This window comes from Falco punctatus (genome assembly GCF_963210335.1).
Source record: "Falco punctatus genome assembly, chromosome: 12".
Classification (NCBI taxonomy): Eukaryota; Metazoa; Chordata; class Aves; order Falconiformes; family Falconidae; genus Falco; species Falco punctatus.
In genome coordinates this window covers 33,600,682-33,616,909 of record NC_137592.1, presented here as the reverse complement: position 1 = coordinate 33,616,909, position 16,228 = coordinate 33,600,682, and positions in this window count along the sequence as shown.

The following is a 16,228-nucleotide window of genomic DNA, read 5'->3' as shown; positions in this document are numbered from 1 at the left end:
GATTTTCTTTCCTCGTGGCTGTTAACTTCATCTGTGAACATGGGCACTTTCTCAAACCCAGGTATTGTTTGGCCGAGGATACCTTAGCTGACTTCTGCAGGGCCAAACTGAGTCAAGTCAGCAGCACACCTACAAATGACAAAAGCTTCTTATTAGCAAAAGAAAACCAAGGGGTCCGAAGTATAATGAGCACCTGAATAAGAGCACTGCTGAAGGAAATGTGCCTGTGGTCTTTTCCACACTGTGTGCCCTCATGGAATAGCTACCACAGCTGCAAAGTTGATGCAAATTGTGTTTTCCACCAGAAAGGAAGGACCTCAAGCAGTTAAATCCTCTTGAAACACCACAGTAGGAACAGAAAACCATCCTTCAGGTCAATGACAGATCTTTCACAGGGGCACCCAAGAAGCCAAAATCATTGCTCAAAACATAAAGCGCTTAACGCCAGCACCCCAGGACCCCCACAGCAGCATGGAACGTAGCCCTGAAGGGCTCTGTGCTCCAAAAAAAAATCCTGCTTTTTGCTGCTAAAACGTAAGCATTGATGTATGAAGCTTTCAGAGACAGCAAAAAACCCTCAGAAGGATAAATGTTGCACGGCTGCCAGAGGCAGAGCAAAGTCTCATTCCCTGTCCATCGGTACGGGGCTATTTAATATGAGCTAATGCTGATTCACGTAATAATTAAAAGTGGGAAGGACACAAAGCCAAGGCATCGCAGGGAGAGGAGAGCTGCGTTGTGTTCAGCCTCATACCCTTCCTGCAGCACAGCACTCAAGCGGGAAAGCCCAAGACTGGCTTTGGCAAAACGTTCTCCTATTTTGTGCATGTAATTTAGTCAGAGAGGGCTGAAACTGAGGTGCCTTTGAGTTTGCTCCCAAATATCCTTACTGAAGCCAGTTATTTGTCCAGGAGTGTATTAGCCATATTTTACTTGCACATCCTCTGGATGTGGATTGCAGGTTCTCACACATAGACACACACCCCCCCTCCCTGAATCAGTGCAGGGCATTACACTGAGCACCTATCGCACCTCATATCCCAGCTCCTGGGGGTGCTGCCTAGTGAGAGCAATCCCGGCCTTCTGGATTAGGCTTTTCTTTTTTTTTTAATGGAATAAATGAGCTTTTTAATAGAGACACTTCTCCCTCTACTTTCTTCCTTAGAATTGTTTTTAAAAGAGTTTTTCCCCTCTGCAATACTCAGCACATATAAATGCTGAAAAGTTGCAACCCAGGATAATAAAAGAAGTGGCCAATTACAGCAACTGTCCTCTGCAAATGTGAGCAGCAGAGGTTATTGCTTTCTCCGTCTTAATTAACCAGAACTGGCCAAAAGTGGTTTTACTCCTTCCTGACTCTTCCTTCCTTTCCCAAAGTAAAAAAACGATTATGAAATATGGGATGTCAGTTTGTAGCAAAAGTGGCACCTTAGGTTTGTGATATCTGAAATCAGTATTTTGAAGGACAACACAATTTTAATTTTAAAATCTAATTAAACAGGAGACATTTAGCATTGCAAATCATTTATTTGCAGTTAAAACATTGAAGTTATTTTTCGTTTTGGTGTCCGTCTTCAGAAAAAAAAAGCAATTGCAAACCATCTGTCTTTCCCTCGCAACTCTTGGAAATAACCCCCCGAGGCCTGGAAGGAACAAGGCGTTCAAACATCTCAGCTGACACCCTGACTACCCTCTGCACCAGAGAGAGTTAAGAACACCATAATCTAAAGGCCTATTGCTTTGATTAAGATGAAAATTAAATAATGTGAAATTGATATTGTACCGTCAAACTTCTGCCTCCAAGAAGGCTTCTGCCAGATCCAACCGACAGCTGGCTGGGGGGTCACCCCCCGAACGCACCTGCACTCCCCCGTGCTGGGGCACTTCTGACATCAGCTGTGGCGAAAACCTTCCACCAAGAGGTACCAGGAAATCCACACAAGCAGTGGACTTTCCCTTCGCCGCACTGCCAGTGCTCGCGGGCTTGTCCCAGCCTGCCCTCAGCCACAGCATCCTCAGGGATGCGGGCGGCTCGGGGCCAGTTCACACCTGGCTGTGGCCTTACCGAACTTCCCTCCTGAGCAACGTGAGAGAAACATCTAGGGTTCCCCAAGGCAGTGACCCATCATCACGTCTCTCCTGCTGGAGCTGCTCTGTTGCACGAGCGTGATACAGAGCCAGAAGGAAAAGCAAGAGCTGGGCAGGTCACGAATCCCTGCTCCCGTCCCCCACCCTGCAGGGATGCAGGAGAACAGCCAGGTTGTGTTTTCCAGAAGTCCTGACGGAAAGAAAGGTCATTTCTCCCCATGAGCGCAGAAGTACAGCCGGTGTGCTGAGGAGGACGTGTTCAGGGGGGAAAGCCAATGTCGTAACACAATGAATTGCCATTTTTCAACAACTTCTCCATTCAAAAGTCTCTGGTATCAATCAGAAAAAACATTTCAGCTACAGTTCTCCTCTGCATAAGCATCTTTAAGCTTTCTACCAACTGTCAGCACGTCTGGCTCATCAAGGAGAAGCAGGAAAACTTCTAAGCAAAGAGATCAAGCAATCCAATCCCCTAAACATTTAACTTCTCTGATTAAACACTCGAGGCTGAGGCTCTGAAGGTTTATTTATCCTGGGGTGAAGCAGCCAATTAAACACCCGCCGCTTCTGCAGGCTGCTGGGGAGGTGTCACTCCCAGCCTGCCTCGGCTGCCAACATTTGGTGGCAACAAAAGGAATGAATAATGTGCTCTTTGAAAAGCAAGTCAGAAAACCACCGTCAGCTGGGGAAGAAATGTCACACTGGCAGCAGCCTGCCCTCTCTCCCTCTCTGCTTGGGGCTGCGAATAAGTGGGGGTAGAGCGATGCTCACCTTGCTGCCGGGGGTGGCCATCGCCACCAAGCAGCGGGCGGCATGGCTGGAGATCACAGCACTTGGCTGTCCCCAGTTTTCACTCCTGTGCTTTCATCCCCGACGCCGCCAGGCTCGTGGCCTTTGCTGCCACTGTCCCTGGTCCCTTTGCTAGGCTGCAGCCTTCAGTCCCAAACGCCCAGCCCCCAGCCCCTGGCTGAGCCTCGGCTGAGCAGCAGGGAGCAGCCCCGCACCCCAAGCCCAGGTCTGAGCGCCACCCACCCCACACGCTCACACGTTGCTCTGCCTCGAAGCACTTGCACGTGTGCATCTTGCATACGTCTTCTATATGTCTGCCCTTCTCAGACACGTGTGAGCCCTGGCAGCTCCGGCCAGTCTGTCAGAGATGGGGGTGCACCCAGCACCCCTTGAAGGTGCTGTCAGGCATACGGGATCCAACATATCTGCACGCCCAGCAAAGCCAGTGCAGCCAAGCCTTGCTTTGCTGCCCTTGCAGCCCCTCCAACAGCATCTCCTGGCTGGAGGCACCTCCCCAGAATTGTACCAGCATCCCAACCAGACCAGGAGGAACATGAAGCCCCACTAGCTTTTATTGCTTCCTCACTACTCAGAGCCCTTTAGAGCAGGTTTTCAGAAGCACAGACCTACTGTGGGTAACGAATCACAGTCTCAAGTGCCCAGCAGATGCTGGTAATTTGTTCAAGGTGAAACTTTGAAACAAAAAAACTATAACATGAAAAAACAATTTTACATTCTTGCATCAGTTTATGCAAATTGAAGATCCTGCCCTGCCTGAAATTATTATTTTCCTTTAAGGAGAAGGAATAAAGCCTATCTTCTAGTCATTATTTTTTTTAATTCACGGAGAACTGGGAAAGCTTGAACAGGAAAATAAGGCAAGCACCTCAGCAATTTATAGTCAAATCCATTGAAAATTGTCCAGGCTTCAGCAGCACTACCTAACAAAATCGATCCTAAAATTTTGACTCTAAAGGTGGGTTTGCTTCAGGGAAACCTCATATCATAATATTTTAATGTTTCTTTCCAAGACTTCATACATAATCATAGCATCTTGTACACTAGCATGAAAGTATGTAGCAGAAAGAGGCTGATGCTGTATAGCACAATTAATTTGTCCAAGTCCTAAATTGACCCACGTGTCATGAGGGTCAGAATGAGAGAGTTAGAAAATGTTCCCTTGCAAAAATTGAAAATTGCTTGTTATTCTGTGGGTGCCAGAACAAATTAAAAATTACATATGGAGAAAACTGCTTTAACAGATAGGAGCTCAGTGCCTGTGTAACCACAGCAGCAAACATTTATATCTACCAGTAGGTCTCAAATGGGTTTGGAATTTGGTTGGGTTTTGCAGAGGGAGGGGACTACCTCATTATTATCAACATTTTACAGAATTGGGAAACTGAGGCACAGAAGGATGAAGCAACTTGCCCAAGATCACCCAAAAGGTCAGCAGCAGAGCCAGAAAATGAGTCTCTTAGGATCCAGTCATGGTTTCTGGGCCACGTTGTCCCCTGCGAAGCAGTTTGGCTCCCTGTTGCCTCCACCAAGGCTCTCTGCCAAGTTGAGAACACCCGCGGGCCAAATGTGCAGATCTCAGCACCAACAGATGACCTTGTAAAACCTGTGGTGGAGCTGTGCATTCCCTCCAGCGGATGGAGATACACAGACCTGCATGCTTGCCTTTTGGGTGAACGTGATATCAGTGATCAGAATATCATCCTGAAGGTCACAAACCCTGAGCGGGGCTTCCTCCACCCACTAAGACTGCGGGTGAGCAGAAGAACATGGCAGTCACAGAACAGCCTGAAGGCGTGCAACAAACAGACCCCACGACACCAAAGACCACATCCTTGGAAACATGGCATTCACAGGAAGAGTCATGGATTAATGCAGGCTGCCAGGGATGTCTGCAGATCTCTTGTCCCATGCCATGCTCAAAGCACGGCCAGCTCCAGTAGGTTGCTCATGGACCTTCCTGGTAGGGTTCTGAATATCTCCAAGGATGGAGACCCCACAGCCTCTCTGGGCAAGCTGAGGCTTCCCCACACTCGTCCAACCTCATGGAAAAACCCAGTCGCATCATCTCATTTCAATCTGTGCCTGGTCTCTCTCATCTTCTCGCCATGCACTGCTGTGAAGAGCCCAGACCCATCTTCTAAGTGACCTCTTTGTAGTACTAGGTATCTGCACTTAGGTCCTCTTGTACCACCCCTTCTCCTGGCTGAACCTCGCAGGACAAGTGCTCCAGCCCAACCCCCTCTCTGGTATGGTGGCCTGGGGCCATATCAGAGACCCACCGGAATGTGCAGAAGACAAAATTCTTCCCCTGTACAAAAGAGGTGAGCAGGGGTGCCCTGCTCCACCAACGCCCCTGTGCATGCAACCCCTGTACTCGTGACTCACCCACCACTCCACCACCCCACCATCCCACCCCAGTTACCCTGCAGCAGCCAGATCAATGCGAACCATTTAATTGATGAGGCTTTTCTGATTGAACTAGGGCAGAGTCCACAAATTCAAGTGGAAGTGCGCTAAAACCAATAAATACCATTTTGTGATATTTAGGTTATGAGGGTTTTATGAAGCACTACAAATAAACACAGTTTGAGCATCCTTGCGGGAGCAGTAGCAGTCAGACTGGGAGAAAAAGCGGCCCCGCCACCCCCGCTCTAACCTCTTGCCAAATTCGTGGAAGCATCCCCGGAACCCCACTGCCTCCTTTTCCATCCCTCACAGCACAATGGCAAGGCCTGAGCTTTAGTCAGCCATGGTGGCTGGGAGCACCCCTGTCTGCAAGAACAAATCCTCATGTAAAGTACCTCCTGGCATGTCCCTCCAGGAAAGGTGTTATTTGAACACTACACAGAGGGCTTCTGCCTTGGACACCACCGGTACCTATGCTGGGCTCTGCCTTGCAATGGAAATCCAAGAGTTTAGGAGAACCAAGTAACCAGAAACCATCGTTAGACACTCTTCATTCTCCAAACTACTGGGCTTTGGTGCAGTCTGATGGTCTTTTTATGGTACTTTATAATGATAAAAATAGAACATACCAGCAAAACTGACCTGTGATAACATTCGACTCACTAAGAGCAAAACAGATGATTAAAGCCAACTTACTTCTGAGATGAACTCATATTTGTGAATTAAGTGTTGTCTCGGATCTCCAGATCCTCCAGAAATGGCAGATGGTGATCAAATCCAAAATGGGGCAAAACTCTCCAGTTGCTGCTCCGATCCCAGCCTGCACATGGGTGTGAAAAGGCGTTCTCCCTCTGCCCCGCATGGCCTCAGCAGACGCCGTTGGCTCTGACCCGGTGCCGAGCCATCCTGGTCTTAAACAGAAGTTGTCGCCAGCATCAAGCACTCAGTTACTCAAACAAACAAAACTCAGTGACTAAGCACAGAAGCCGAAGAGTTTCCCTCCACCCCACTGCATTGTTTTCTCCTTAAATCAAAGAACACCTGAACTAACCATCAGCCTGTCTGCTCTTATTGAAGCTTTCTTTCCAACTCCGGTAACTTAGGGTTGAGATGCAGCTGATGACAAAACAACTCCCAGCACCAGCTCTGAGTAGCTGCTTAGTAGCTGTTTTGCTTCCAGGGAAGTAAGCGATTTACCTTCCACCTCCCCAGGCTGGTGTCACAGAGAGCAGGACCTTGCGGCGGAGCTCTCTGGGGGCTCCAAAAATCAAATCCTTTTCCCAAGTGACCAGAGGAGGGCTTGGAGGGGACATCCTGGCTCCCCCATGTCCCTTACTCAACATCTTGTGTTCACTCATGTGCCGCCTCATTAAACTCACCTGCTGTTAGCAGAAAATGAGGAATTTAGCCGTGCCTGACCTGGGCACAGCCAGCACCATTCCCAGGACCCTAAGCCAAGCACTCCCAATTAATGCTCGTATCTTCGCAACCTTTTCCATCTGATACAAGACAATTTGCAGTTTTCCCAGTCTTGCCTCAAAGAGGGGTCTGTCACACTCACAGGCAAGAAATAAGCTCTTAACTGATGGTGCAATGTCCCAGGAGCAAGAAAGCAAGCGACGAGCAAACAAAAAATTATCATGATTTTCATTTCTTCTGTAAAATGATCCCAATTATACCATATATCACATCATTTGCATTGCCACAACACAGCCCTTCATATCTGCTTGAGTTGCAAGCCTTTTAATCTCAGCCTACCTTTAATAAAAAAAGGTTTGTAGAAAATGAGGCACTTGCTTTATGCTGATGCAGTTAAGGGAGCTAATTTCAATTCTGAAGCAAACAAGATTAATGCAAGTTAATAGCCTGAGGGATCCAGGAGCCAACGAGAGTAAGGCTCTTGTTGTTCTGTTTTAATAATCCATGGGAATTTCCAGGTATTTACATAAAATGAATCCTCCAGATCTCATCTAATTTCCAGGCGATAAATTCCTGGCAGGGAGGGACATTTACCTCTAATTTCACAAGTGTGCATACGACTTTTGTTGGCTTTGCATGTGGCCCTGAAACATTTGGGGCAGCATAAAGGCAATTTCCTACTTGGCACTGATTTTCCAGGATTAAATGCCACCGGTCTCAAAAAAATGGCGGTTTCAGTGTCTGCAGTCAATGCTTTACTCCCATCCCCATCGTAGGATCTGCTGGTACAAGAAGGTGGTGGTGAGCAGCTCCAGTATTTACCAGCAGTGCAGTGGCATGTATCAGCAGCTGTTCTTGGGAAAGCGACACAAAGTCTACAACCGCCTACGAGACTGCCCAGAGATCTGAGGAATCACTAAATTCATTTAATCTGTCCTTAATATAACTCCTGCAGTTTATTGATCATGCTGGAGAAACACCCAGTTTCTGCTTCTTTTCTTCCAGCAACATATTGAAAAACAGCCAATTATTTCACCAACAGAAGGGAATATTTTCTTACACAGCGCCTGGCCTTCCTGAGTTGCTACACGCAATGAGGTATCTCCGGTGTAACATTTTTAGGAGGACTCAGGGAAGTTCAGAGCCCTTCCCCACAAACCTTTTATGTCAGCAGCTGTATAAAATTCGTGACAGCTACAAGTGCAATTTGTCAACCTTTGTGTTCGATTGCTTCTCCAAGCACCTGCCAGGCAGGAGGGCAGCAGAGGGTCTCTGGTGGAGGAAGCACAGATTTCGGTATCCTGGTTCTCACGCTTGCTTACACAGCCCCAGGACCTGTGCTTGCAGAGGCACAACTGAAGCTCTGCAACTATTTTTGTCACACCCAGGCTATCTAGCAAAATGCATTTTCTCTTGCAAAATGAAGGGAAATCACAAAGCAAAAGAAAAAATAAACAAATCATTGTACAGTCACTCAAGAACACAGCACCAAAAAATGCGTGCACAAGCCCCGCTGCCACGGAGCAGCAGAGTAGTGCAGGATAGTGCAGGACAGGGCATTTCTCTGCTCCGTTTCCCACCTCTGATCCAGAAGCGTCACACTGGCAGGTCATGGCACAAAGCCCTTTGCCCAGCACGGGCTCCGGCCACTGTCACACCTCTAGGTGCCACTGGAGCAGCTGGTGGATTTTTAGCGGAACGGAGAAGCCCTGTGTTTGCTCCTGGGCTGCTCCTGCAGTCTTACCGCATGCCAGGGGGAGAGCTTGCTGGCTGCGCTGGCATTTGATGTCCCGCACACAAACCGTGCCTCTGAACCAGCAAGCGCGGCTGATGGCGCCTGCCCAGAACGTAGTGGGGAGACGTTTCCTCCTTGCTGCCGATCGAGTGGACAAACAAGATCGTGAGATCGTGCTCACAGCACAACCTGCTTTTTTGAGACCCGCTGCACGCTAAGCCCCATATCACAAGTGCAGAACATGTTTTGGGGCATACATGGCATCATCGGTGGAGGACAGGCATGTTCATATGAGCAATCCTAGAAGAACAGGGAGAAAACTCAGAAGCACTGAAGGCTCAAGGAGTATCTTATCTTGATCCCAAGGAACATGATGAATGCTCTTCTGCACCTAGGGGCAGATACATTTGATTTTGCTCTTTGCACTTACACAAACAGCTTAATTATCATCAGAAGTCAAAGAAGATGGGGTGAAATTAGAATAATTTTCTTCAGTTCACAGACCACCTGGACACAAGATGCTGAGAGGTATCTGTTGGCGATGGGGATATCCAGGCAAAAAGCTGCAAAAATGGGTGCTGAACCTGCAGGAAAGCATCTGTTTGGGACATCCAGGGTTTTGAGGGCCTGACTGGGGCAGTGTCATCCCCTCTAGTACCCTTCTGCCTGGGTGATCAAAGCAAAATGTGCTGAAAATTTTCCAAAAAAATTGCTGAAAGATGAGCCAGCAGGGAAGGAGACTGTCCTGGCTGAACAGAGCTCTGGGTGGAGCTCAGGGGAAAAGGCGAGTTCACCCCCTTTGGAAGAAGGGGCAGGCAGCGCTGGAGGACTATGAGATGTCGCGAGGTTGTGCAGCGGTCAGTGACCTGCTGCTCCACTGAGACACACACAGGTCTGGGGGGCTGGGTGGGATCCACCCGAGGGTGCTGAGGGAGCTGGTGGAGGAGCTCGCCAAGCCACTCTCCATCATTTATCAGCAGCCCTGGCTGGCTGGGGAGGTCCTGGAAGACTGAGGGTTAGCCAGCGTGACGCCCACCTACAAGAAGGGCCAGAAGGAGGATCCAGGAACTACAGCCCTGTCAGCCTGACCTTGGTGTCAGAGAAGTTTATGGAGTGGATCATCCTGAGTGCCATCACCTGGCGCGTAGAGGACAATGAGGTGATCAGCCCCAGTCAGCATGGGTTCATGAAACACAGGTCCTGCTTGATGAACCTGATCTCCTTCTGTGACAAGGTGACCTGCCCAGCGGATGAGGGAAAGGCTGTGGACGGTGTCTGCCTGGACCTCGGTAAAGCCTTGGACACCGTTTCCCACAGCATCTCCTGGAGGAACCAGCGGCTCGTGGCTGGGCTGGGGGGGCTCTGTGCTGGGTTAGAAGCTGTTTGGCGGCCGGGCCCAAAGGGCGTGGGGGATGGAGTCACATCCCGCTGGCACCGGGCACACGGGGTGTCCCCCGGGCTCCGTGCTGGGGCCAGCCCCGGTTAATGTCGGTGTCGATGCTCTGGGCGAGGGGATGGAGCTCTCCCTCAGTCAGTGGCAGGTGGCACCAGGCTGGGGACAGTGCTGCCCTGCCGGGGGGCAGGGGGCTCTGCAGGGGGGGCTGGCCATGGGTTAGCGGTGGACACGGCAGTGCTGTGTTAACGGTTGGACTTGATGATCTTAAAGGTCTTTTCCAACCTAAACGATTCTGTGATTCCGTGATTCAAACGCAGCTCCAGGCAGGCTGTATCAAACCTTGCTTCAGGAGGCACCTGGAAGGAGGTGGCCACCTACCTGCTGGGATGGGGACAGGGTTGTGGCAGATGCCTGGCTCTGCCTTGCTTTCCTGCCAAGGACAAGAACCCAGCCTGGCTGGCATCCTGCATCCCCTGTGAGATGCTGACCCCCTGTGGAAAGCTTTCGGGTTACAGGTGCGAGGCTGGAGGAGGTGGGAGCATCAGCTGAGCGCCGGGAGAGGCAGCTGGTGGTGCCAAACGCCAGCCGGGAGCCCAGCGCCCCTGCCCCGGCACGGGGGGAAAGAGCCGAACAGTAAAGGCAAGAAAACTCACGGGTTGGTTGGGATAAAGACAATTTTGTAAGTAAAGCCAAAGCCGCACACACGCGCGAAGCGAACCAGGGGACTCCCCCCCCCCCCCCCAGGCCCCGTGGCAGGTGCTCAGCCATCCCAGCAGCCGGGCTCCAGCAGCCCAGCGGGGCTGGGGAAGGCAAACGCCATCGCTCTGAGCATCCCTCCCTCCTCCTGCTGCCCCAGCTGGACGTGCTGAGCGTGATGCCCTGTGGTATGGGATGCCCCTGGCTCAGTGGGGTCAGCTGTCCTGGCTGGGTCCCCCCCCAGCTCCCGGTGCCCCCCAGCCTGCTGGCTGGTGGGGGGGGAGGGGCAGAAAAGCCCTTGGCGCTGTGCAAGTGCTGCTCAGCAACGACGAAAATATCCCTGAATTACCAGCACTGTTCCCAGCACACACCCAAACGCAGCCCCACACCGGCTGCTATGAAGAAAATTAACTCCCCCAGACAAAACCGGCACATTCTCCACCCCTTACTCCATACCATTTCTGTCATGCCCAGGTCCCACATACCCAATACATCCTCATTAACCACCACCCACCTTCCCTTCGTTTGACATAATACACAGGTATCATTCCTTTAGTCTGTGGAGACCACCTTTGTGAAATGGTGGACACCAACGTCCACAAAATGTTCATTGAGTCCATGGCTTTGGGCTCCGTCTGTTGTGGCGGTCACTCCGGAGAGGGGAGGTGGTGTGCTGGGGGGAGTCACTGTGCTCCAAAGCCGGCTCAGGTCAGGTCCCTGCTGCGCTCGCGCTGCTTCTTGTAAGACTTGTCCTCCGCTGGTTCAGGTGGTTCCTGCTATAGTAATTCCCATAATATGCAACTCAAATCATGGGTTACGACAGTTTAAAGGTATTTCCGTTACAGTCTCCACCCCTGGTCCCTTTGGGCCAGGTTATAGGGTTTAACACTGTGCAAAACTCCTCCCCTTGCTCCTAGCCTGGCTGCCAACAAGGGGTTCCTGCTATAGTAATTCCCATAACATGCAACTCAGATCTCTGGTGACAATAATTTAAAGGTATTTCCATTACCATTTCCACCCCTGGTTCCTTTGGACCAAACTGGCAGGTTTAACATTTCAATGAACTCCTGCCCTTGGTCCCCAGCTTGGCCTTACCCACCCACTGCAGTCCCTTAAGGCTGCACCTGCTCCGAGTGGAGCCTTATGTATGAGCCACAGTCTCTCCAGGAGGACACCTGCTGCGGCATAGATGCATCCACAGCCACAGTCACTTCATGATGCACCTGTTCCAGAGTGGCCTTCTCCATGGGCCACAACGCCTTCCGAACAAAACTTGCACCAACATGGCCTTGGCGCTGGCTGCAGTCCCTCCAGGGGTGCACCTGCTCTGTCATGGGCTTCTCCATGGTGGTGAGCTGCTCCAGCATGACCTCATGCACAGCCACTGGTGCCTCAAGGTGCGCCTGCAGCAGCCTGGCCTTATCCCCGGGCCAGAATCCCTTCAAAGGCATACCGGCTGCAGCACAGGAATAACCACAGACACAGACACTTTGAGATGTACCTGTTCTAGCGTGGACTTATTCATGGCCACAGATGCTTCAGGGTGTCCCTCTCCCACATGGATTCATCCACAGGTCACAGTTCCTTCCACTTGAGTGCACACTGGAGTCAAGCCTGTCCCATAGGGCAGCACAGACACAGCAGCCATGCCCTGGCCGGCCGCCAGCCCAGGCACATCCCCATTGCTGTCACCAAAATGTTCCCGGGCACAGCACGGTTCGGTGACCAGCCGTACTGCAGCACAGCAAGCAGTGAAAGCAAAAAGCAGCCACCAACAACCACTAGAATCTAATATACAGAAAGACAAGCAAGCCTCCTGACGGCACAGGAGCCTGCCAATTAATAGCTAAACAGCAATAACAGCTGTAAATCCAATCTAGCACATTCCAGTCAAACCTGTAACTATCTCGAACCCTTTGAGCCCCACGTTGGGTGCCAGAAATGGCTGATGTGCTTTAATCCCAGTTGGCAACTCAGCCCCACAGAGGGGCTCGCTCCCTCCACCCCCTGTGGGATGCACCTTGGCAGCACTTCTCCTTTAAAGGGCTCGAAGAACAATTGAAATGCTAAAGATTTCTCCAATCCTCTTTAAAAAATCATAAGCAAAAAAAACGTTAGGGCTGGCATGCAGCTTATAGTGCAGGCCCAGAGGCAGGCTCGTTTCCAAGCAAGTCACTTCAGCACACGGTGTTTTTTCTTTAGATCGAAAATTGCCTCCCACGCCAGGTTCTGCCGTGAGTATCACCAGCAGGATGGGCAAGGATGCTGTGGACAGCGTCCCTGGGCCATGGCTTTGCACCAACCCGGTGCTTCCCGTCCTGTCCCTGCGCAGCACAGCGAGCATCGGTCCCCACTGGAAGCTCTCCAGATAGGCAACATATGGGGAGGCAAAGCCGTCACCTTCCTCTCTCCCCTCCTAGCCCCAGAGATGGTGAAGCACTGAGCGCTTTTCCCCTTCTGAGGACAAAGAGGCTAATTTCAGCGTACTCAGTATAAAATGTGGTAGGTATCTGAAACGTGACCAAAACATGCCAGCCTGCGGCCAGTGTTTAACTTCCCACTCACTGCTCACGACTCGTCCTTGCTACCTCCCGATCGAATTGCTCCTGTTGACAGCCAGAGGATGCTGGGGTCTTCCAAAGTGTCAGCACTGCAAACTCAGCAGAGGGTCTGAAAATCTGTCAGGCACTGTCCTCCCTGCCTACCCCCTACCCCCCCCTCCCCCAGCCATCAGCTGAGAAGCTTTGTGGTTAGCACTGAGCTGACAATCTTTGTGATGAGGTGGAAAAATAGGTTCACAGCAGCCACAGCTGTTCCCTGGTGAATCCTACCCCACCAGACCCCGGCACAGACCAGCCTTTTTCCCCATGAGTCCTGCCCACACATCAGCCTGTCCCCCCTCTGCACAAAAGACACTTGCCCCCCCCTCCCCGGGCAGCTCCAGGCACAGTGGACCCCCACGACACCTGCTCAGGGGATGGAACACCTAGCTGTACCCTCCTGTGCTGCAGGGTGGGCTCCTCTACAGCAGCTGCTTCCCTCGGCGAGTGCAGGCGTGGGGCTTGCTTTATTCCCATTAGAGGTGGCAATCAAGGGGTCAAAATGAGATTTTTCTGAGAGCTCTTGATTTGTGCTGTATTGCTGAAAGCATGTCCGTGCTCCTTTTCCACTAATACCCGAACACGGCTGCTTCTTGCTTTCCCATCACAAGCCTCCGCAAGAAACACTGGCTATAGTTGGGAGAGGGTAGTTTAAAACAGCACAGAGCAAAAAAGTCTCTTCCCAGTTCTCCAGCTTCTTATCACACTGAGATCCCAGAGCCAGTTTTGTTGAAAAGCCTCTGAGCACGCCAGTTGGGCAAAAAGCACATCAGACATGTGGAAACACTATATTTCATTATTCTCTCAATATTTTACAGGAAAAATAATTTTCACTGAGCTACCCAGGCTGTGCAGGAGACAAAGTGTCAGACTCAATATGAAAAACAGTCCCAGCTATGTAATCTGGAAAGCAGTGAAAAGGCCTACTATTTGGGGAGGAAAAATAGATAATCAAAAAATCTGTAGCCACCTTAACAAGCCCCATGAGTTTTAACAAGGGAAGGTCAGTGTAATTAGCCAACGTGCCCAGCCAAGCCGTGCTGAGGTCCAAAGCTAATTTAATTTTAGAGGCTACTGCTTTTCTTGAGGGGAGCCAGCTCCTGGAGAGTTCCCAGACACCCCTTTGGGGACCAGCCCTGTGACCCCCAAGTTCACCGCGTCACAGCTTTGCACAACCAGAGCTTGGCACATCCAGCTTCACCTGGACAAGCTGCAACACGGTATGTGAAGAGCATCTTTTTACATAGCTCTGGTGCCCTCTCCTCCAGAGAAGACATGCTCAGAACTAGCATGGCTGCATTTGCAAACCGAAGTCACCCAAAAAAAAAAAAGTGAGCCAAACTTTTCTCCAGCCTCTTCCTCATCAGCACGGTTGGCTTCATCCAGCTCTGTTGACTAGCAACAACAGGCTCACTAACCACAGAAGTCTCCTGATGCTCCAGTGCGGGGGGGAATCACTGTGCTTTTGGCCTTTGGTTCCCAGAGGTAAAAACCCTTGGCAGCTGCTTAGGGTGGGTCCTAGCACAGTTCGTCTGGCACCTTTCTCAACCCAGGACTACAACAGTGATGGAGCAAGCAGGGGAGAAGAGAGCCGGTCACCAGCCCTGCAGCTGTCACTGCTGCCGTGTGACGGAGGGTGGTGTTTCATCGTCCTCTGCCATGTAGCAATCTGCAGCCTGGCAGGACTCGTCAGTGCAGCAATTCAATCAGGAGATGACAGAGGGCTGAAGATGTTCAGAGAGAAGTGGTCCATGGTCCCCTCATCCCTAGGGAAGGCAGGATGTCTCTGCACTGGAGGCCTCTGAGGGTGACAGCAGTAGCCTCACCAACCACTCCACAGCCAAGGGTGGGCAACATCACTGGGAACGAGGAGGATTCAGGCTTCGCTGATGTTAAAGCCACTGGTTTTAAGCTCCTTAGCCACTTCTGGCACTTGGAGATAATAACTTTTCTCCAGGGATGTCAGGGCCTCCCTCCTTGGACCCATAAGGAGGGAAGAAAGCTGCGGCTCACCCGTACGCATGGGGGGACTTAACCTAGGGCGAGGGAGAGGGGTGCGCTCAGTGTAAACATCGCCACTTCACCTGAAACCATTCTTTTCTTGCTAACTTTTTTATTCAAGATCTAAAATAAATTCCCTGGCCAGGCCAGATTCCCAGTTCCTTCTGCAGCTGGGGGTTGTGCCCTTTGTGGTACCTGCACTCCACGGGAGGACAGAGAGGAGGCTGCTGGGTCTGGCTTGTCTATGAGAACATCTTGCAGAAGATCTCTCTTCAGAAGAGTCCCTTAGGGAGAAAGTTTCACCTTTTAGCACTCACACTAGTTCCTACTTGCTCACACTATTTTTTTTTTAATTGATAGAACATTTACACACCCAGGTTTTATTTTAAGCTTATGTTTTCTTCCCATCATTCTCCACGTTAAGGTGAGAGGATGAAGTGGTGTTGCCTCATAGCACGCCCTACAGACTGTGGCTGTGAGGAGCCTAGATGCCTGTTTGCCGGGTGAGCAGCAAGAGCCACCTCCAGCACCAGCCACCTGCAGACGCAGGCCAGGAGGTAAGGACCGGGGGGACATGCCTTCGCTTGCTGGTGGTGGCCTCGCCCCAGCCCCATCACCCCGGGGTGCTTAAATGAGAAGGGGTGGAGGTGGCATGGCACAAGGTATGACGTTTCTCAGCTGGTGGGGAAGAGGGGACGGTGCCTCCCAGCAAGGTACAACGAGGGCAACATGAGTCACCGGTGCTTTTCCTCCGGCTGGAAGCAGAGATAGGTTTCCCCATCATCAGTCCTACGCACACACATCCCCACACCCACCTCTGGCAAGGTCAGAAGTAACACCCAGCGCACACCCCAACACTCATGCACCAGCTTATCATGGAGAGGAGCTTCTGCTTCCCCACTGCAAAACCCTGCAGTGGGAGCCCACTCGCTCACAGAGGCTGAGCAATGCCATGTGAGTGACACAGAAGAGAAGCTTCAGCAAGTGTCACCTTGAGCCCTGGGTCCTGCCCCAGGGTCCACTGTCACGGTGAGCCATGCCCCACGTTAGAGGGGGACAGCAGGGAGATGCTCGTGA